This window comes from Rhinolophus sinicus, chromosome 17 (assembly GCF_057876585.1).
Source record: "Rhinolophus sinicus isolate RSI-liver-muscle chromosome 17, RSI-T2T, whole genome shotgun sequence".
Lineage (NCBI taxonomy): Eukaryota > Metazoa > Chordata > Mammalia > Chiroptera > Rhinolophidae > Rhinolophus > Rhinolophus sinicus.
In genome coordinates, this window is record NC_142517.1 from 120,194,320 (window position 1) to 120,218,114 (window position 23,795).

Genomic DNA, 23,795 nt, shown 5'->3' on the forward strand with positions numbered 1-23,795 from the left:
TGGAGTTTTCTCTGTAAGTCACATATTTATCATATGTTCCCACTATTCTATTGGAGCGTAATTTTTCCATTTGTCGGAGCTTTGGGTATGTTATATAAAGCTTGCCAAATGGTGCACGGTGGGTATTTGCCACATCTGGACCATAAAGCATGCTGAAATGTGTATAACTTTGGTCCTCAAGCAACCTGGTGGGACCTGAGGCACCATCACCCCGGGCCTTGTTGCTCAGGCCACATGCAGCCCCATTCACTTACCCCAGGATGCTGAACTCACGTGATGCACTTTTATATGTGCTATGATCTGCAACCAGCTGGCAAGTGTATATTACACATAAATCTTTGGCATATGGATTGCAATTTGTGTTTACTCAGTCTGTTGTTTAGTGTTTGCCTTTGTTCATTCTATCACTTAACAGCAGCATTTTTATATAATTATTTCTATCTTATGGCTTTTAATATTCCTGTCAAATTGTTCCGTTGAATACAGTTTCCACAAGAGCAGGGATTTTTGTTTGTTTTGTTCACTGTTATATCCTTAGTGCCTAGAACAGCATCTGGCCTGTAGTAGATGTGCAATAAACATTAATTAAACTAACAAATTAATTACAAGGTAGTGTGGCACGTGCAATGTAATGGACGTATATTAATTGTGTCTGTGTGTGTTTCCTTTAAGAAGTAAAGTTTAACGTAATTAGAATGTCGAGTGGTGTGTGTCCTTCTCAGTCACTTTAATTGCAGCTTCTCTTTCTCTTTGCACCTCACATGGCAGCCTACTCAGCACTTCCTTTTTCTGTGCTAACGGCTCAGGGACAAAGCCAGGCTGCAGTGGGGCTCACCAGGGTCCCAAGAGCCAGTTCCCAGTGGTCACTCTCTCCAGGTCCCTTTGCAGCTATGAGCCTCTTCTGGACCTAGCTGTCCCTGATTGCCACAGCTAATCATCTGGGCCCTGATTTCCTCTGCTACTTCAGTATCAGGACCCCTAATGCTACAGGGAAAGTATCAGCAAGCAAGACTCAGAGAGGGGCTGGTGTGGGTAGTGGTGCAGAGCGTCAAGAGGGATGGTGAGGCAGGTGTGAGCTCCAGTCCTGCCTCTGCCCATTACTGGTGCGTGATCCTGTGCTTTACTGTAATTTCTTTAGACTCAGGGATCTGGTACGTGAAAAGGTAATAACAATACCTACCATGGCGTTGTGATAATTACAGACCGTTAAGTGTCTGAAAGATTTAAGCAATCAATAATAGTTGTTATTGCAACAACAGCATTTCCAGAGAAGCTACTTCTGCACAAAGCATGCTTTGACAAGACTACACATTTGCAAACAGCCTCCTGCCGGGTTTCCATTGCAGGTGCAAAGCTACTGATAACACCAGATGTGTTATCACAAGTTATCATTGGATTTCCTCCCCACATTTAGAGTGTGCTTTGTCAATTCCGCTTACAGGGCATTTTCAGGGTTGAGGAAGCTGTCATGTGAGGGACACTTCAGGCGGCAATTGCTGGGACTCAGCCATCAAGGACCCTGCTCCAGATTGAAGGTTGTGCCTGCCCTCAGAAGAAGCTAAATCAGAATCACAGAGTACTCAATAGAGAAAATGTGTGTGGGGACAAAGATCATTGCTGCTCATTCTTCTCCTGTTCATCGGCCTGTGTTGGTGTCCCAGCGTCATCCACAGTGCCCCTGGAAGTCCCCAGCCCACCCGTTTCAACGTACTCCCTCCCTTCACAGTATTAGTCACCCTGCAGGCCCCAGCTCTCATGCCACTTTTCCACCTTCACTATTCCATACCCCATCACTGACCTCTGCCTCCCTTATATTTTTACAACACAGTTAGTAATTTATCTCACAGCGACGCTTTGTATTCCAGATGGTTGATTAAGTAAACACATTGGTCTTGTTTTCTCTAAGACCCTAAAATGACAGCAGAAGCATAAACAGGAATAAATCTATACTAAAACATGGAACCATGAGAACGCTGCCCTGGGGGACAAAAGATATCGAACACATTTCTGGAAGATAGACAAAGAAGAATGGAAGCGTATAACATTTGCTCAGAGTGATGAGAGCTATGGCTCAGATTCTGGAGAGGAGTAAGGTCAGAGTTAGCAGGGTAGGAAGGTCAGAGTTAGCAGGGTAGGAAGGCAGAATAAGGGGGAGCAAAACCAGGGAACTAATGGGAGGCAGGCAACATTCAGCCTGACGTTGAATCTCTGGAAAAAACTAAGGTATGGACAATTGATGGAGGCTGAGGCTTCTGTTGTGGTTGCTGGAGCCAGGGATGAAGCCCACCTGATTCTAGCAATAGGGTAGGGACTGAGGTCATGGGAGGAGGTGACAAATGTCTCTCTCCATTCACCTTAAATCAAATCCTGCCAGGAACAGGCACAATGATATACAAACCATCTACCTCACCAGAAAAAAATGTACCCACCATTGCAGTTGGTTCAGGAGACAGGAGAAAACTTGAAAATTCCAATTTTTATTCTTTTTAGTTAATAAAATATTAGATTAATGTTTAAAAGAATTGGATGCTATTTTTAAAAGGAAGAGAGGAGAAGAACAAGCTGTTGGCTAAAGAAAAATATAACAATTACCAAAAATGTTTAGTTAGAATGCCTAGAAAATAACATTGAAGAAATTTTCCAGATCATGGAGTTAAAGGAGATGAGAAAAAAAAAAGAGACATCGAGTTTCAAAGCAAGTGCTCTAAGAAAGAAAGCATAAAATGGAGGTGGCAAAATTTTAAAGAAATTATAGAAGAATAACTTCCCAAAGCTAGACAGGCATAAGTCATCAAATTGAGAAGTTGCATAAGAAAAATAAATGAAAAATAATTCCTACCTGAACACATTTTTATGAAACTACAGAATACCAAGAATAATAGAAGATTAAAAAGTCTTGAGAGAAAAGGGGGAAAAGTTCCTTAAAAACACTTGAGTTTTAGTGTTTCACACTTCAGTGATATCATACTTCTCTTTAGCAAAAAGTACAATAGTACAATAGCATCAGATTCTAAGGGAAATAATTTAGATTTCAAGAGTTGATATCGAGCCAAAAACCAAATTATTGATCAAATAGGAAGGCAAAATATATTTTCAGACATAGATTCAGAAAATTTATGTCATATATTTTTTATGTCATATATTTTTACCTTTCTGGATAAATTACCAAACCTCCTCCAACAAAAAGAAGAATGAAACTCAAGATAAAGGAAAACTTGGGGTTCAATAACAAAAGTTCAATGGAAAGAGATTGTAGGATTCCAGCAGTACAACAGGTCCATGTTGAAATATGGTGTGACGGGCTCTCAGAAAAAAAATCACCAAGAAAATAGAATGTGCCCCACTCAAGAAATACATGAAGAAGCTATAAGTTCTTAGCAAAATTATGAAAGGAGTATAGGTTTCTCCTTTATGAATACATACCAACCCTATGCACTTAAAAATTTTTGAACAAACCAAATCAACTCAAGAAGAGGAGAATGGAAATGGACTAAGCAAAAAAAAAAAAAAAAAAAACAGACTTAAGCTAAAACTCTAAAGTGTCCTTTCTCTTTTTTTTTTTATCCAAAGCCAAAGAAAAGGTACAGTTGCTTCTGATGAGTTAGGACTGAGAGTGAGAAATGATGCAGCAGGATAGGAGGGGGGTTGTTCCTTTCCATTAGAAGACCTAATGCACCACTGGTTTCCTTCCTATGCCCATGTTATGCAGATTAAAGATTTGAAATTAAATTATTTTATTTTATTAAGAGTCCAGCTATTCCAATTCTGTTGCTCTGGGTGGGATTTAGGAAATTTCTTTTCAAACCCACCCCACCCCTATGCCCTGGTGATATAGTCAGCCAGTCCCAGAACTGTCATTGAATTCCCTGCACTAGTGTTGGAGCGCCTGTTGACTCAACCCCTTGCATATGGATGGATAGCTGGTATCCCTCCTCTTCCTCAGCACTGGTTTTATGGGTGCGGATCACATCCACAGAGATCTCTAAGAGAACCTAAGCTAAGCCTAAATTTCTGTTTTCTCACAGCACTTTGGACTGAACACACAAGAACACTTAATTAGTCCTCTAGCTCAAAAGGTTAGGTAGTAGTTAAAAGATTATCAAATTTTTAAATCCCACTCTGATCAACAGGGAATTAACAAAGGATGTGAGAGTAGCCCTCTAAATAATTTCCTTGGAGACTACTAATCTAGGCATATTTCTCAATTCTACTCTTACTCAGGAAAGCCAATACCCAAGGAGGCAATGGGACAGAGGAGCCACCACACATGAAGTCTTCATTTCCTCTCCCTGCCCAGAACTCCCATTCATTCTTCAAAACCTAAGATATAGGTGGCTGTTGGTGCATCCAATTCTCATTCCATTTAACACACTTTTGTGTGTAACTTAAACTACAATAAAACATATACACTGAAATATATAATAAAATTATGCATAAGAAAGTCTGCAACATGGGCAGCTGGGTTAACCTCAGGTTAAAATTCCTCTCTTATCATCTCTCAGCAACCAGGAAGGCAGCCGTTCTCTGGTGATAGTCACCTGAAGTCTGAGCTGCGTGTCTACTGACATGAGCTGTAGAAGTGAGGATGCTTCAGCACACGCACATACTCCGCGATGGCCTGAGAGTTCCGTGTGCAACAGCAAGTGAAAAGTGGCAACACTGCCCTCTACAGGCAGGAAGTGCAAGGTCACGGCATAACTAGCCTTACTGCCTCAAATAAAGTGATGGAAGAACTCAAAAATCAAGGTTTATAATCCACATGGAGCATAGAACAGAAAGATGGAACATTTTTATTTTTGTGATGCTATTTGGGAAAGGAGCAGTGAGAAATCAGAGTGTTCATATAACTGTATTATTGAACTTTATACAATATTTAAATTATGTCCTACTAACTAATGAAAAATCAGATAAACTGAGAAATTATTAGAAGTATAAGAGAGACATTTTTCAAAGCAAATATCATTAGGATGTCAACTTTGAAACTGAACATTTCTGTTACTCCTCTTCCAATTTCCAAGCTTTGAGATTGGGTTAAATGACCTGAGACCAAAAAGGGAGTTACTAAAAACAACTTAGTATTTTCAACTGATTATATTTAAATTTTAAATTTTTCACATAATATAAAACAGAAATAAATTGGATGCTGAAGCTGATGTAAAACTATCTGTCATATTAAATTTTTTTCCTAATGTTTGCAATTGTCAAGATACCCTAATTGTTCTCACTGATTAATTTTACAATACCGATTCATAAAATGAGCATATAGCTATGCTGCTTTTATTTATTTTTCTACATATTGACGTTCTGTGACAGATTTTGCCTGAAGACAAAGCTTGCTTTACTTGGCATCAGTCAGGTGAAATCCAGGCCCTGTTTCACTCCAGAAAAAGAAATCAACTTAAAGAAATTGGATGACTTTATTAACTTCTGTAAACCTCACTGTAAAAGTGGAATAGTGAGGCTTCCTTGAGTGTTGCTGTGAAAGTTATGAGCCCTGCCTCAGGGCACTGAGAGAGCAAGGCTTCCAGGGCAGCTCAGCGCTCACTCTCTGCCTGACCTCTGCCTGACTGTGGGCTCCCGCTCACCTGTCTCCATCTCCATCTCAGTCATCTCCACTGTAAGGGATCCGTGGCTGCCCTGCAGCCTCACAGCATTGTTGTGGGAATAAAAGACACAGGCCCCACAATATGCAACCCCGTTGCCTTGTTCTGAGTAGGTACGCCCAAATACTACTCTGTGTTACCCCATGTGTGGGCATCTACTTTCTCTTATTTCCTTCTCAGTATGTTCCCATGAAAAGAAATTTCAGACCTCAATTCTCACTGCTGTGTGAGCATACTTGCTGTGGGCCTCTGAAATCACCACATTTAGATTCCTTCCCCCACAGCATACGGTATATACCCACGGAAGTTTCAGTATGGAGCGACCGTCCACCTCTTGGCACCTCTTAAGCAAAAAAGAGTGACACAGAATATTATTTTCTATTATTATTATTATTATTCAACCTCAAGCGTAATGATTAATGAAATACAAATAAGCCTCACTGGTGTCCAAATAGAGGTACTTTGAGAACCAAAAGAGTAGTTTCCACTTAGGCAGAAAAGTTCTTCTGATCCTCACTGAGAAATTATAGGCTTTCCAAGACATAGTTCACAACCACAGAAAAATGGAACTCCACATTTTAAAAAACAAGTGAATAATATGTAATTTAAGGCATACTTAGCAGAAAAAAATGTCTTCCACTCACTCATTATGTAATTCACTCTTTGGCGCCAACCCCTTGACATATGATATGTGAGTGACAGATTAAAAGGAGCTGGAAATTCACATGCTTGCTTTATTCCAAAAGGAATAAAAAAATTTGCATGACCCCATTGGATAAAAAGGCATTTATTATTTTTAGAATTTCTTTGGTTGAAGGGAATTTTGCTGCCTTCGCTCAATAAACTTTAAAAAAATAGGTCAGGTCCCCAAACTCTTTTAACCCCTGCCCATTCTGGAACAAGAGTCCCAAAAAGCTTTCTGTGTTCTGTTCCCTTTCCCTGGTCATATCAGAATGATCACATAGGGTGGGAAGCAACCACACTTTCTTACCATTTTGTATAGGCATGGAGAAGTTAGGTCACGATGCTGCTGGTTAACTTATTGGGGTGAAAGAAGCCACAGCCAGGTCTCAGGACTGCACCCGCCAGAGAGAGGGCTGAGGCTCGGCTGAGCAAAGGCGGCACCCACCTTGAACATCCCATGAGAAAATGACCTTGAAGACACCAGCCAAGCAAGAGCAAATGCCCGCAATCGAGTCAGTTGCCAAACGGGCAAGAGCTGGTTAGCACAAAGAACAGTCCATGAGCTCCCTCTCCCAACACAATTCACAGTAAGCTTTGCTCACGCGCAGACCCCCACCTTAGAGTCTTAGCAGTGATGTAAAGGAATACATTTAAACTAAAAAGACATCAAGCCAAAAGAAACTAAGATTATGTTTTTATAATTGGCAAATTTAGGTTTTCCCGCTAGCAGGCCAGGTAGGAGTTCTTAGGGAAACAGGTAGGTTTTGGATAAAAAACGGACAATCGCTTTGTCCTTCTGGGCAGTGGCATGTGTGAATATGCCATCTCCCTAAATGGATATAATACAAATGTATCCATTTACATGCATACACACATGTGTATTCGCCATATAGTAATTGGCCAATAAACTGTGGACTAAAAGATCACCATTCCTACATTTAGGAAGCAGCCACTTGTACCAGAGACTGCTGCCTTTCTACACAGTCTTACCTACGGCTAGGTAAATATGACTCCCCAATTTCATAGATGTGGAGACTGAGGCTAGAAAACTGAAGTGGCTCTTGCAAGGTCACTCATCTGCTAAGTAACAAGGTTTCAACCCAAAGCTGTCTGACCCTGAAGTGTGTGTCTTTTCCCTGTGCCCTGAAGCAAAGTCACATAGTGGGAAGAAAACGGGTCAATATCCGTGATATAAAGGTGGAAGGAGGGTTCTGCTTCAGATAAGCAAAACAGGACTCCCTGGAAATGCTGGAGACAAACTTAGGGGGGAAAGGGAATGGGCTGGAGGAGGCCTGCTAGTCCCAGCATGACCAAGTATGGAGGACACATGAGGGGGTTTGCAGGCAGTGAGGCTACAGAAGGCGGAGCCTGCAAGCCTGCTCAGGAGGTTGAGCACGTAGGTAGGCGGTGGGAAGCCCAGGAGGCCCTTCTCCTCCAGGTTAGGAAAGTGTTCTGCCTGACATGATGACAGCAGGACTTGGCAGCCATCGACTTGGGAGGTAGAAGTATGTGTCTTCGCAGCTAGGTCTTCCCACAACATAACTCCCCTGCTTTGTACCTGTAACATATACACTGGCCTTGGAGGAGGGGTCTCTGTCTGTCAAAAATGACTGCTGAGAGGTTTCAGTCCAGGCCTCCCCCCAGAACAGTTCATCTTTCTTTATCCCTAACAAGCCTGTAAGAGTGGCCCATTTTACAGGCCAGTCTTAAAGCATTCAGTAGGTTTGAGATAGGAGATGGACCTCAACAGCTAACATGTCCAGATTGGAAAAGCACATCATGGCTGAATTATCAGAAGTACAATGAGTGGGGGTGACATACCCAGCCCCGAGCCCCTGCTCCCCCTCCCTTTGTTGTGTGGCCTGAAAGCAAGTACTCACTTCTTAGTGCTCAGTTCTCACTCTATATGTGAATAACAGTAACAGCTATTCCATAGTGCTGTTTCCAAGGATCAAGTGTGCTAATTCCAGAGATGTGAGCTGTTGCTAATAACTTACTCTTTCCTGTAAAACTTGATGTTCCCAGGAGATGATAATGATTCCTTCACAGGCAGGAATGAGACTTCCAGGCATTGATGGTGGGATGTGATGGGAGGTGTGGGCTTTGATGCCAGGCAGAGCTCCAGGTAAGCGTTATCTTACCTTGAGAACAATGTAGCCCTAGACAATTGCCCTAGCCTGGCTGAGCCTTAGTTCTCACATGCATAAGACAGTGATAGGAAAATACCTATGGACTCAGAACCCAAATCCACCACTTACTTCAGCCTCTGATGCCTTAGTTTCTCACCTGGAAAATGGAATAGTAAGAGCACCTATTTCGCTTTCTGGGTAGAACCTTTCAGAGAAGACAATGTGCAATTAACCACATTGCTTTTCACAGCTGATGTGACAGTGGGAACTCTGTCAACATAATGATTCCAACAATGAGGGAAAATGCTTGCTCATATATTTTGGATCTGCAGCATGAGAAGGAATAAACCTTAGTTATATTAAGCTAGTGAAATTTGAACTTGTTCGTTAGTACCGCAGAATCTATGCTATCCTAACTTCAGGCATCATAAGGGTGTGGGTGTTATTTAAAGCCATGGCCGTCTATTAAATCAGCTAGGACATTAGTGTAAGTAGGAAAGAGAAGAAAGATAAAGAAAAGGAAGGGAACAGAGGGAAGGAAAGGGAAAGGAAGGGGAGGAGAGGGGAAAAGTGAAGATATGAGGAGGAAAGAGACAGAGATCTTGGAACATCCCATACTGAGAGGTCTAGAAGAGAATAAGCTAGCAGTAAATGCTGAAAGTGAGCATATATATATATTTGAGTGTATATATATATATATATATATATATATATATAGAGAGAGAGAGAGAGAGAGAGAGAGAGAGAGAGAAGAATCTAAAGTAGCAAGATCGACTGGATGGGATTCTGTTAGAAGTTAAATAAGCTGAGTAAAAAAAAAGTTCTTTAAATTTGGGAAGTAGAATATGGAGATGATTATTGACCTTGACATTTTTGATGGGCAATTTATAGAAACTGTTTTAAAACGTGAAATGTTTCTGTCATTAGCAAGCAATTCAATTATTTTGAATCTACTCCAGAAGAATTCCCTCCAAACTTTACAGAGATTTATAGACAAGCTAGTTTATTGCTGCATTGTTTTAGATAGGAATTTTCCATTGGAGTATGGGGATAGAGCCCTACTAACATAACCTGGAGAAACAATCCGGGAGGTGATAAAGGGCAGGGCACTCCCCAGGTGATTGTCATGTGTGGCCAAGGTTGAGAACCATCAGCCTAAATGGTGACTTTTCTTGTTAACTATTCATGTTTACCTCCTTCTTTAATCCACTTTCATAGGTTTCTAGGCTTCCATCTGTTTTCCTGGTCCTTGTTTTCCCACCTGGATTCTAGCCCTCACCTGTCTCATCTTCCTGGATGTATAATCCCAGCTTCCACCCTCTGCCACCACTGCCCCTTTTGACTTGAAACTAAGTGTTCACGTTTGGCTCCAGTTGGTCCCAATGGTTCCTGGCCAAACCATAACCAGTGCCATCCAAGGCTGAGAAGATGTTTGACAGTGTCTGGTGGTCAGCCAAATTAGGCAAGAAAAAATTTAAATGCATCCAAATTGGAAAACAAGGAATAAAATTGTCTCTGTTTGCAGAGGATATTATACATAGAAAACCCTAAGGGCTACATCAAAAAAGTGTGAAAACTACTGTCATGTACCAAATAACGATGTTTTGGTCAATGACAGACCACATATATGACAGTGATCCGATAAGATTATAATGGAGCTTCAGACATGGAGCAACTTCTAATGACCTGGACTGAAGACCAACACAGAAGAATGTCCCTCTCAGCACAATGAGCATCATGGCCAAAGCAAAAATTTGTTTGCAATGTTGAGAGAAAAGCCTGGATCCAACTACAGTGTTGAGTTCACTGTTATTTCTGGGTGGTATAAATAGGTGAGGAGGCTAAGCATGCTCTTCACCTGCCTTTCACGGAGCCAGAGGAGTGGACTGGGGAGCAGGGGAGCCCAGAAGCCAGGCCCCCCACTCGTGCCCACACCTACACACATGCACAAGTGTCATGCAGGGTCTCAGCTCCCACTCCCCGCACAAGAACACAGGGTATGGTGAGGCCAAAAAGGAACACCCACAGAGCCATGGATAGGGGTGTCATACCACTATATTCTTGATGGTGGCTGGTCAAGACACAGGAAGTAGGACCCACACGATCCGCAATCTGCCATTTACGCTTGATAACCCCACTTGCTAGCCACAATCTGCGCTTGCTAGCTTAGCCTTGGCAGTTATATTAGTGGCTAATGGCTAACCGGTAACAGCTGATGGCCACCCAGCCACAGCGGACGGCCATCTGATTACAGCTGACGGCCATCTCATAACTGAGCCAGCACCTTTCCACGTGAAGCCAAGAGCCTGGAAACTGCTCTCTGGGACTCTGTCCCCACAACAAGCATGTACACTCATGTGCACAAACTCCTTTCCCTTCATTTCTCTTTATCTTTTTTCTTAGTCCCACTCCCCTCCTTCTCGCTTCTGCCTACCCTCTCTCTTTTCCCTCTCTCCCTTTTATTATTTCTCATCTCTAGCTCTCTTTCGGTTTCTGCTCTTCCTTTCTTTTCCCTTCTCTCCCTTTCTTCTCTCCCTTCCTTTCTCCCATCTCCTGATATCTACTCTCCCTCTGATGGCACTTCCTTTCAGAGCTTTCCCCCTGCCTCCCCTTTAAGCACATGGTGCATTCGAGCACACACACACACACACACACACTATCTTTTATACACTGTATTTTTACTGTACCTTTTCCTTGTTTGAATAAGTTTAGATACACAAATACCATTGTGTTGCAATAGCCTACAGTTTTCAGTACAGTAACATGCTGTACAGGCTTATAGCCTAGGAGCAAGAGGCTGTAACCTATAGTGTAGTGGGCTTTTCCATCTAGGTTTGTGTAAGTGCACTCTACAATGTTTGCACAATGATGAAATTGTCCAATGACACATTTCTCAGAATGTGTCCCAGTCGTTAAGTGACACATAACCATAACAGATAAATTCAGTACAGTTCAGGATACCAAGTCAATGTACAAAAATCAGTTGCGTGTCTACGCACCCACAATGAACTATCCAAAAAGACATTAAGACATAACCTCATTTGCAATAGCACCAAAAGAATGAAATACTTGAAATAAATTTAACCAAGGCAGTAAAAAATTTGAACATTAAAAATTATACAATATTAACGAAGGAAATTGAAGGTGATACAAATAAATAAAACATACCATATTTCATGGATTGGAAGAAATAGTATGGCTAAAATGTCCATTCTACCCAAAGCGATATACAGATTCAATGCAATCCCTATCAAGATTCCAATGACATTATTCACAGAAATGGAAAAAACATACCTAAAATGTCTAGGGAACCACAAAAGACCCCAAATAGCTAAAGCAATATTGAGGAAGAAGAGCAAAACTGGAGGCATAACACTTCCTGACTTTGGAACCCTGTCTTATGCCAAGCAACTCAAAATAATTTTAAAAATCAACTCAAAATGAATTAAAGACTTGATTATGACACCTGAAACCATAAAACTTCCAGAAGAAAACATAAGGGCAAAGCTCCTTCACATTAGTCTTGAAAATATTTTTTTTTAATTGCCACCAAATACACAGGTAATAAAAGCAAAAATAAGGAAGTGGAATTACATCAAACCAAAAAGTCTCTGCACAGCAAAGGAAATAATCAACATGAAAAGTGACAGATAGAAAGGGAGAAAATATTTGCAAACCATACATCTGATAAGGGGTTGATTCCCAAAATACATAAATAACTCACACTACTCAATACCAATAATAATAATAATGACAATAATAATAATAGTAAATATATTGGCAAAGGACCTGAATAGATATTTATCTAAAGAGATATACATGTGGCCAAAAGGTACATGAAAAGCTACTCAACATCATTAATCATCAGGGAAATGCAAATCAAAACCGCAATGAGATATCACCTCACACTTGTTGGGATAGCATTATCATAAAGTCAACAGATAAATGCTTGTGAGAATGTAGAGAAAAGGGAAGCTTTGTGCACTATAAATTGTTCCAGCCATTATGAAAAACAGTATGGAAGTTCCTCAAAAAAATAAAAATAGAACTAACCTATGGTTCAGCAATTCCACTTCTGGGTATTTATCCATAGGAAATTAAAACAGGCTCTTGAAGAGAAATCTGTACTCCCAGGTTCATTACAACATTATTCACAACAGCCCAGAGATGAAAGCAACCTGTCTATCAACAAATAAATGGATAAAGAAAACATAGTATATAAATATACAATGGAATATTATTCAACATTAAAAAAGAAAGAAATCTTGTCATTTATGACAACATAGATGAACTTGGAGGACATTATGCTAAGTGAAATAAGCCAGACAAAGAAAGACAAATATCACATGATCTATTTATATGTGGAATCTAAAATATAGCAATGTTTTAAAAAGTAAAATTCATAGTAACAAAAAGTAGAATAGCGGTGGGGGGTAATGGAAAAGGAGAAATATGGGTGAAAGGGTATAAACTTTCTGTTGTAAGATGAAAAAGTGCTGGTGACCTAAGGTAGAGCATGGTGAATATAGTTAACAATAACATAATATATACTTGAAATTTTCTGAGAGTAAATCTCAAGTATTGTTAACACACACACACACACACACACACACACACAAGGTGACTATGTGAAATGATAAATATGTTAATTAGTTTTACTGTGGTTATCATTTCACAATGTATACATATACCAAAACATCACATTGTACCCCTTAAATATATACAATTATTATCAAAATTAAATATTGAAAAATGGACAAAAAAATCAAACAGAAAATGGACAAACAATAGAAAAAATAATGTAACTTTTTAAAGGTACTTTAAATAACTAATAAAGCTAATAAAACCCTTACAAGAATTAGTCAGAAAAAAACACAAATTATAAATTACAGGAATAAAAGAATGGATATCACTACTTTTCCCAAATGATTAATTCTATTCCAATAAATCTGACATTTTTTGAAGCCACAGTTTACCTGACAAAAGAAGAAGTAATATATTTCAATTGACATATTTATTAAGACATTTGTAACATATATGCATACATATAGATATAACATATATGACATATTTATGTACAGATACATATTTATTAAAATATAGGCATGCGTATTGAGAAATTAAATCCATAATCAAAATTTCCAGGCCCAGATTATTTCATTGGTGAATTAGATCAAGCATTTATGAAAGAACTAATAGCAATTTTACACAGGTACTTTGAGAAAGCAAAGGAGGCAGGAATATATCCCAAATCTACTAGGTCAACATAAACCCACAACACCTGTCACAGATATTACACCACCAAAAACAACATTGAAAAATGATGACCAATTACATTTATATACATAAATACAAAATATTTAATAAAATAATAGCAAATAAAATCCAACAATATTAAAAGCATAACGGTATGATTAAATTGGGGTTATTCAAAGAATGTAAGATTGATTGAACATTTTAAAATCAATCAATGTCATTCTTTACATTAGCAGAATATGAGAAAAGATAATTATTTAATAAATGAAAGAAATTATTTGATAAAATTCAATAATTTTCCACGATACATACTATAATGGAAAATGGTAGAAATGGAGAAATTCCTTTCTTAATTTCTCATTAGTAGAAATGTAGAAATTAAGAAATACCCTTTCTTAATCTGATAAAGGATATCAATGCTTGGTGGTAAAACACCAAATGATGTCTCTATACATTCAGGAACAAGTAAAGACATCTGTTCTCACCATTTCTATTCAGCATTGTACTGGGGGTTCCTATCTAGTACAATATGGCAAGAAAAATAAATAAAGGGCATATTGATTGAAAAGAAAAGGTGAAACTTTATTGACAGACAAGATGGTCATGCATGTAAAGTCCAAAAGAATAAAAAAAAAAAAATTCAAAGAAGTCAATTTATAAAAGTCATAAGATAAAGGGTCAATATAAAAAAAACTAAATTGTATTTCTACCTATTAACAGCAAACAATATGTGTTGTCTTTATGCTATGTCAAATTATTTAAGCTAACTAGAGTGGCCACAGAGAGTTTTTTATGTTGTTTTGAAGGTGGAAGTGAAAGGGACTTTTACACTGAGAAATATAAGGTAGAGCAGGGACTGGTACAGTCGCACATATTGCTGTTTATCTACTAGCCCATCTCATTGGAGGGAGCTGCAGCCCTGCAATGTCTCCAGCGCTTGCCCAGTATGTTCATTATGCTTCTAGAAATCCTGGGCCAGTTGGGTGAGCAGCTGCGTGCTGAAGGACCAGCTTATCCTGCATGTCACTGGCATCATAAAGATTGAAGGTTGTCTTAGTCAGCTCAGGTTGCCGTAACAAAACACCATAGACTGAGTGGCTTAAGCAACAGAAATTTATTTCTCACAGTGCTAGAGGCTGGAAGTCCAAGATCAAGATGCTAGCATGATGGGTTCCTGGTGCAGAGTCTCTTCCTGCTTTGCAGATAGATGGCCGCCTTCTCATTGTGTCCTCACATGGCAGGGAGAAAGTGCTCTCTCTCTTACTCTTTTGATAAGGCCACCAATCCTGTTGGATTAGGACCCCATATTTATGACCTCATTTAACCTTAATTATCTTGTAGAAGCCCTGCCTCCAAATATAGTCATGTTGGAGGTTAGGGCTTCAACATACACTTGGGGGGGGGGGGGCGAGGGAGGGGCACAATTCAATCCATAGCAGAAGTGGTGAGAGACAGACACAATTCCAGACACAATTCCATTCATTTTGTTTTTACAGGTTCTGGTTTGTCTTAGGTTTCTCCCACTCAATGTATATCTTCCTTTTCTAACCACCAGCCCTCCATACCTGAAACTCTGTACCAGACACAGAGGTAATAGCTCTACAGACTGCTTAACAACCTCCCTAAATTGCATAATATTTAATAGCTATAATTAATCCCTTATTCTGCGTTACTTTCTGTATATTGATGCTGCCCCTCTGATTGAACCCTGTTACATACAAGTACTGTTGCATGATAGAAAATAAAATTTTAAAATATAACATATAAACTTGCATAAGAAACACAAAATACTTAGGAATAAATTTAGTAAAACAAGTACAGGAGCTCTACACTGAAAAACATACAACATTGGTGGGGAATATTAAAAAAGACCTAAATAAATAGAGAAGCTTCAGGCTTTTAACAAAATTGTTGTAAAAATTAGAAAAGATTAACTTTGTGCAGAGCTCAAGGCTGTGATTTGCAATCAGTAGGTGTTCAATAAACACAAACTCCCTTCCTCTTCCCATCCTTACCAGTGATTCATCCATCCATCATTCCACAAAATAAATATATAAACAAACACTGAGGTGGAGATCTTGCTTCTGTGGATTTCCTGGGACTGTCACTATGAAAAAGTGAAAGTATGGTTATTGCAAACAGCTAATTAGGAACTCCTTTAACATTCGCACTCACAATTAAAGACATTTGTTCTTTGTGAAATGTGTCCCATAAGCTGCAGTATAGCCCAGTCAAGAGGCTTTTCCTGGGCTCCCAGATAACACATTCATAAATCAGAAGAGTCTCCAAATTTTTAAAAAGTCAATTGAAGTGATTAGTTCTCTATTAAATATAGTTCATTTTCATTAGTGCCTTTCACTCTTCTCCCTCTTCTCCAAGGACAATGTTTTGAAAGGTAAGCACCCATATTTCAAAGTGTGCCCACATAGCTCCAAGGAAAACTGCATTTCAAAAACGAGAGGAAAGAGCAATATTTTAGTACCTGGGGCACTTCTCCCATTAACAAAAAGAAAAAAAGACTCAATCATGCTTCATCGCAAGCAAGCCAAAGTATCAAACAATTTTTCAAGTGCTGAGTTTGGTCTGCAGACCTCTTGGGAAGCAGGGTGGGGAAGGGAAAAGAAGAAGAGTTTGGGGTCAGAGAAGTCCCACCTAGATGGGCTGTGCATGCAGAGTCCGGCCCAGGTCCCAGGTCCCTTGTCTGTCAAACAGCCTGACAGCAACAGTGACCCCGAGGCCTGTGGCACAGATGAAATGAAACACGAGCTCCCGAGCTCCCTTCCTGCCCTCCCCTTTAGAAACACTTTCCCTGATAGACAGGGATCATTTCTGCCATTCCTGTTGGGATGAAGGGAGGCCCCTCTGTGAATGATTAATTTCAAAATACTGCCACAGGAAGTTTGCAAAGTGGAGAACAACTTCACCCCAACCCTGCTTTCCTAATATGAGTTCCTTATCCAGACTTGTGACACCTTCCAGAGACGAGCCTCCTGTAATTGTGCACTCTTTCACCTTTTACGGAAATTGTCCGCTCAACACTTCCCAGAATCCCCCTTCCCCAGGTTTCCCACCTCCTAAGCACATGTAGGTGGCTCTTTCCTCTAATCCACTTCCTGAGAAGTCCAGTGGTGAGGTACAAGGAGGCTCTGGAGGGGGATCACCCCCTCTGGCCTATGCACCTGGAGGTGAGCGCTGTCTGCTGACAGGCCCTGCAAGGGGGACAATTTCATCCCATCTGCTGGCAAATCGTCATTTGTGTTCACCAGCCACTAGTGCTTCTGTCTTATCTCCAGGGCAGACACCGCTCTTACATGGTTCTGAGGCCACATCTGAAGGACCAACTCAACCCTTTTTGCCCCACTGTTTCCAGTTCTTCACCTTCTCACTCAGGAGGAGCCAGTGCAAAGCAGACTTTTTTCTAGAACCACATTTTAAAGTGTAATCTTTAGACCTACATACTTTTTTTCTGATAAACTAATAGGAATAGTCTTCTTCACTTGGGTGAGGAAACATGTTCTATCCCCCTTTTTTTGAAACATGCGCTATCTCAGTCTGCCTTCCATCTTCACACTTTTAATAGAGATATGCACATAAAAATATTTTACATTTCCACATTTTTATAAGAACAAGAGCCATAAAAATACCTGGAAGCTAACACTTGCCCAACAATCATCAGGGAGTGATGGGAGGAATGCCCGCCCCACGCAGAGAGGCAGATATTGCTCACAAAACCTCAGTCCTGGGTCCAACAACTCAAGAGAAGATGGCACCTGGGTCTTTAATGTGAAAGTTGCAGATTGTTAAATGGACAAGTAACCCAATGTTTTAAGTAGTCTATGGTCTAACACTTGCCGGACACCTATTGCCTCAATTTGACTCGTGGGCCACCGGGGTGTGCACTCAGCTTTGGTGCACCCTTCATGTGGCTTTTCTACTCCAGAGCTCCTCCCAGTGGCCTGTAAGACAGACCAAATTCTTCCGCCTGAGTGTCACCTGTATCCACAGCCCCACTCTGACCTTATATCTGAGCTTATATCAATCAGCAACTTATATTCAGCATTTACTACTGAACAATTCACTACCATAGCCAGGCTGTCGCATGGACTTTCCTCACTAATGCCTTCCATGTTGTCTTTGCCCAAACCAGGAATATTCTCTCTCGTCTTGCCATTCTGCTTGTAGAGATCTTCCAGTTTAGTCTTTGAAGAAACTCCTGTGCCCTCCAAAACCTCCACTGCTCATGTTCATGTGCAAACTTTGGAAACCTATCTCACCCTGTCTTACATTGTTCTGTGCTGTTCTCTAACTGCTTCAGGTATGCTTCCTGTCACTTATCAGCTAGACTCTAAGTTCTCGGAGGTCAGATATTATGTGTTATTTAGAGTCATCATTGTGATTTTCATAGTGTCTTAACATGGTGAGGGTTCAGCTAACACCCATTTGAAAATTTATGTTTCCGATACTGTGACAGAATAGAGGCACTGATTACCCCTCCAAATGGGGAGGAAAAATACCACTGGAAATGCTGGACAAAATATTGAAAGTTTATATTCTAAAATGCTGACTATCTGGCACAGAACTAGGAATACTGCAAATGCCAAAGGCAAGTGAAATCTGGAACCTAAAGAGTTAGGTCAAGCACAAAAGCAGCCTTTCTCTTTAAGGACACTGAGCATCCATTCGTGACATTGCAGGACTCAGGGATCAAAATGCAAAGCCTCCAATGTTCATTGCAGCTTTATTTATGGTGGCCAAGACATGGAAACAATCTAAATGTCCTTTGATAGATAATTAAATAAAGAAGATATGGTATATATACACAATGGAATACTATTCTGCCATAAGATGAAATCATGCCATTTGCAACAACATGGATGGATCTTGAGATTATTATGCTTAGTAAAATAAGTGAGGTAGAAAAAGTCAAGAACCATATGATTTCATTGATATGTGGTATATAAAACTGAAAACAACAAAGGAACAAAACAAACAAATAAATAAAAACTCATAGACACAGACAATAGTTTAGTGGTTACCAGACAGTAAGGGGACAGGGGGGTGGTAGATGAGGGTAAAAGGGATAAAATATATGGTGATGGAAGGAGAATTAACTCTGGGTGGTGAACATACAATGTGATAAGTAGATGATGTATCACAGAACTGTACACCTGAAACCTATGTAACTTTACTAACAATTGTCACCCCAATAAACTTTAATTAAAAAAAAATGAAAGCCTGGGGTCTGCCAAGATGAGAGTCTAATTCCATGAAGCTGGAACCTGAATGTATCTGAATAATTCAGTATTTGTATACAAAACCCGAGCAACATAACTAGCATACTTAATTAAACATGCATAGCTAGTATATTAACATAACCAGTGGAGAATACAAATCTTTCTTAGGCACATATGCAATACTTACAAACATTGATTATTTTTTAGCTTAAGGGTGAACAAGAACAAAACCTACATCCCACACTCATTCCTCCTTACACATATCTACACCTACTGGACAGGAAACTGTGAAACACATCTATTAGGAATTATGGCACTGAATGAAGGGGAAAAAAATATAACCTGAGAATTGATTTTAAAACTCTGTTCTTACTCATATTACAGCATAAACTCACAATACCTGGAAGGTCTGAAAAATCACAAGCTGAAAGTTCAGTTTAAAATACCAATCCCAGATAATCCATAGAAGCAAATATTCAACACAAGCTTTACAGAATATCCACAGATGAACTGATTTTGTAGACAAGTATCAAACAAATACACAAGGAGAAGAGGCATCCTGAAGAAGTATTAGCAGTAATAACAGGAGGCAACCTATTCTCACCAACTTCATATCTAGAATTACCATCAAGAATATAAAATATGCATATTTAATAGGTCTTCGGGAAAAAAACAGGGTACTGATAAGATGAACAAATGATGAAAGATGATTAAAATGTCCAAACCATTTTGACAAAAACGTCAGGGTGCCCCAAAAAATATAACAGTTTAAATAAAGAGTCCAATGGGTGCATTTAATAGGGAAAAAATCAAAACTAAAGGACTATTTAATAAAGTGAAAACTAGATCTAAAGATATTTTCTATAATGCAGTGTAGAAACACAATGAATCAGGAAATAACAAAGGAAGGTTAGAAGACATAAAGGATAAAATGAAGACTTCAAATATTTGTCTAATCAGAGGCCCAGAAGAGTGAAATGAGATATGGGAAAAGATGATATTTAAAGAAATAATGAATGAAAAACTTTGAAACTGATAAAAGACATTGCCACCTATAAACTCAAGTGTATCTCAAGTAGGATAAAAATAAAGTCAACACTTAGAGACATCATTGTGAAACTGCACAATACCTAAGAGAAAAAGAGACTATCTTAAATATCTTCAGAGAGAAAAGACAGATAATTAATAAGGGAATGACAAATAGCAAGTGGAAGTCAGAAGATAGTGGAATAATACCTTAAATATGCTGAGAGTAAATAACTGTTTATCCAGTAAAAATATTTTTCTGAAAGGAGATAAAATAAAAAACAAAAATAAAAAAAGGAAAAACAATTAAGCTAACAAAAACTCAGCACTCTGCCCAAGACACCATCAGTTAATGGTATTATAAAGATTGTCCTATAGGCAAATGAAATCAATCAGATGGGAGGTCCTAGATGTAAAAATAAATAAAAAGAAAGAAAATGGTAAATATGAAGGTAAATCTATTCAAATATTGACTTTGCAAGACAATAATAATATTGTTTATCAAGACTTGGGTGGGATACAAAATAAATCTAGAACACTTAACCACAATAATATATCAAAAAGGAGTGAGATTGCAATTAGTTTATGTGCAGTTATTGTACTGTTCAGGAGAAGGGCAAAGATAGTAAACATCTTAAATTTTCTAAGGTAATCATTAACAGAACAAAAACACAGACTTAATCTGTTCCAAAATAGCAGAAAGGAATAGATGCAATGAGGAAATATGCTCAAACAATCAAAAATAAGGAAAAAAGAAGAGGAAAGAAAAGCACAAGAAAATATATAATACACAAAAAGTACAAATACACAGAAAGGTGATAGAAATAAATGTAAATATATTGACAATTAAATGTAAAATAACTACATTTAATAATTAGAGGACAAAGATTGTCAGACTAGACAAAACATGTGAGCAAAAGCTAGCCTTATGCTATTCAGAAAAACCATTTCTAAGTCATAAGTATTAGAAAAATAATAGTGAAAGAATGAGAAAATTATACCAGGCAAGTTCTAACCAAAACAAATTCATAGCTATATTAATAATCGACAAAATAGACAAAATGAGTCATGAAGCATTAACAGAGAATACCTATTAAACAATTCAAGGTTTAAATATCAAGGAAGATAATAACAATCATAAAGTCTGTATAAACATAAAAACATAACCTAAAATATAATAAGCAGAAATTGAAAGGACTAGAAAAAGAAAATCACCATCATCAACATCAAGTGGGAAATTTAAACACAATTTTTATAGTAAATGATAGATAAATCAGGAAAAATAAACAGTATTCACACAAAGGTTGAACAATGCAACTAGCTAATTTAAACACACATATCTAGCATATTAACACAATCAGTAAGGAATACAAATCTTTCTTATGCAAATATGTAACACAAAAATTGATCAAGAGAGCCATAATTCAAATATCAAGAAGTCCTGCAATCAATTAGATATTAATAATAATAAGATAAATTTAAAATTTGATATTCTTAGAAATTAGAATGCTCATATATTCTTACACATTACAAATCAATAGCTAAAAGATAAAGAAAAATTTTTACAATACAGTTGAAATAATTTATACATCAAATAAATCACAATTATGTTAAAAATATAGAGTGGAGCAATAATGAAATTACAGCAATAATGGAATTACAACAAAATTGTGGGATTCAGCTAAATCAATATTTAGAGGTAAATGTGTAAAATAATGTATATTAGAAAACCAAATGACAAATTTAATGAACAAAGAACCCAACTTGAGAGGTCATAACATAAATCGAAGGAAGAAAATATAAAGTAGAAAATAACCCAATAAAAATGGACAAATCCTTTGTAAGACTAGTGAGAGGATATAATCAGTATTAGAAATAATAAATGGAACTTCCAGTCAAGATGGCAGAGCAGGTAAATGCTTTACTCCACTTCTCCCATGACCACATCAAAATTAAAACTAAACTACAGAACAACCGTCATTGAGAATAATCTGAAGACTACCTGAACAGAAGTCCTATAATTAAGGATATAAAGAAGAAACCACGTTGAGACCAGTAGGAAGAGCTGAGACAAGGAATGAGCAGACTCCAAACCCACATGTAGAGGTTAAGAAACTATAGGCAAATCTTGGCTGTGGAGGTTCTCCCTGAGGAGCAAGGGGTCCCAGCCCCACACCAGGTTGCCCAGCGCAGGGTTCCAGTGCTGGAAAGAGCAATCCCCATAACTTCTGGCTATGAAAACCAGCAGGGATTATGGCTGAGTGAGACCGAGGGTAGCTACATTCCCAGGCTGTTCTCTTAAAGAATTCACACATGGACTTACTCACTGATGGACTCAATCATTCTGAGCTCCTGTGGTGGGACAGCAGCTCAAAAGGTGCCAGGGGTATATGGGCAGGAACTGAATTGTCTGGGTGTTCTGCATTTGTATACACCAATAATAAACTATCAGAAGGAGAAATTAAGAAATCAATCCCATTTACAATTGCTTCAAAAACAATAAAATACCTAGGAATAAATTTCACCAAAGAAGTAAAAGGCCTGTACTCAGAAAATTATAAGCCATTGAAGAGAGAAATCAAAGAAGATACAAATAAATGGAAACACACACCATGTTCATGGATAGGAATCATTAATATAGTTAAAATGTCCATACTGCCTAAGGCAATATATAGATTCAATGCAATTCCTATCAAACTACCAAAGACATTTTTCTCAGAAATAGAACACATAATCCTAAAATTTATATGGAATTATAAAAGACCCCAAATAGCCACGGCAATCTTGAGAAATAAGAACAAAGTGGGAGGTATCACACTACCTGACATCAAATCATATTACAAGGCTATAGTAATCAAAACAGCATGGTACTGGCATAAAAATAGACATATAGATCAATGGAACAGAATAGAGAGCCCAGGAATTAATCCATTCATATATGATCATTTAATCTATTACAATGGAAGCAAGCATTTACATTGGGGTAAAGACAGCCTATTTAATAAATGGCACTGGGAAAATTGGACTGACACATGCAAAAAAATGAAACTCGACCTCCTTACACCATACATGAGAACAAATTCAAAATGGATTAAAGACTTAAATGTAAGACCCAAAACCATAAAACTCCTAGAAGAAAATATAGGGAGTAAATTCACAGACATTACCCTGAGTAATATTTTTACTGATATATCCCCTCGGGCAAGGGAGGTAAAAGAAAGAATAAAAATATAGGATTACATCAAACTTAAAAGTCTTTTCCCAGCAAAGGAAACCATCAATAAAACAAAAAAGCATCCTACTGAATGGGAGAACATATTTGTTAATGATACATCTGATAAGGGGTTAATATCCAAAATTTATAAAACACTCATTCAGTTCAATACCAAAACAAAACAAGCAACCCAATTAAAAAATGGGAAGAGGACATAAAGAGACATTTCTCTAAAGAGGACATACAGATGGCCAATAGACATATGAATATATGCTCAACCTCACTAATCATTAGGGAAATGCAAATAAAAACCACAATGAGATACCACCTCACTCTAGACAGAATGGCTATCATCAATAAATCAACAACCAACAAGTGCTGGTGAGGTTTTGGAGAAAAGGGACCCCTGGTGCACTGTTGGTGGGATTGCAGATTGGTGCAGCAACTATGGAAATCAGTATGGAGGTATCTCAAAAAACTGAAAATGGAACTACCTTATGACCCAGCAATTCCACTCTTAGGTATCTATCAAGAGAAATCCAAGATGCTAATTAGAAAAATGTATATGCACCCCTATGTTTATTACAGCACTATTTACAATAGCCAAAACTTGGAAACAACCGAAATGCCCATTGGTGGACGATTGGAT

The 23,795-nt window shown here is 38.4% G+C and overlaps 1 long non-coding RNA gene across 1 annotated transcript in view; it reads right to left on the reverse strand.

Moving 5' to 3' along the window:
- Nucleotides 1-14,188: 14,188 nt before the first annotated feature.
- Nucleotides 14,189-23,795, reverse strand: part of LOC141572118 (uncharacterized) — a 116,123-nt gene continuing 106,516 nt past the window's right edge. The window contains exons 3-4 of the long non-coding RNA XR_012497282.2: nt 15,688-15,779; nt 14,189-14,958 (exon numbers count right to left, since the gene is read on the reverse strand). This is a non-coding gene — a long non-coding RNA (uncharacterized LOC141572118). The remainder of the gene's footprint in view (nt 14,959-15,687; nt 15,780-23,795) is intronic.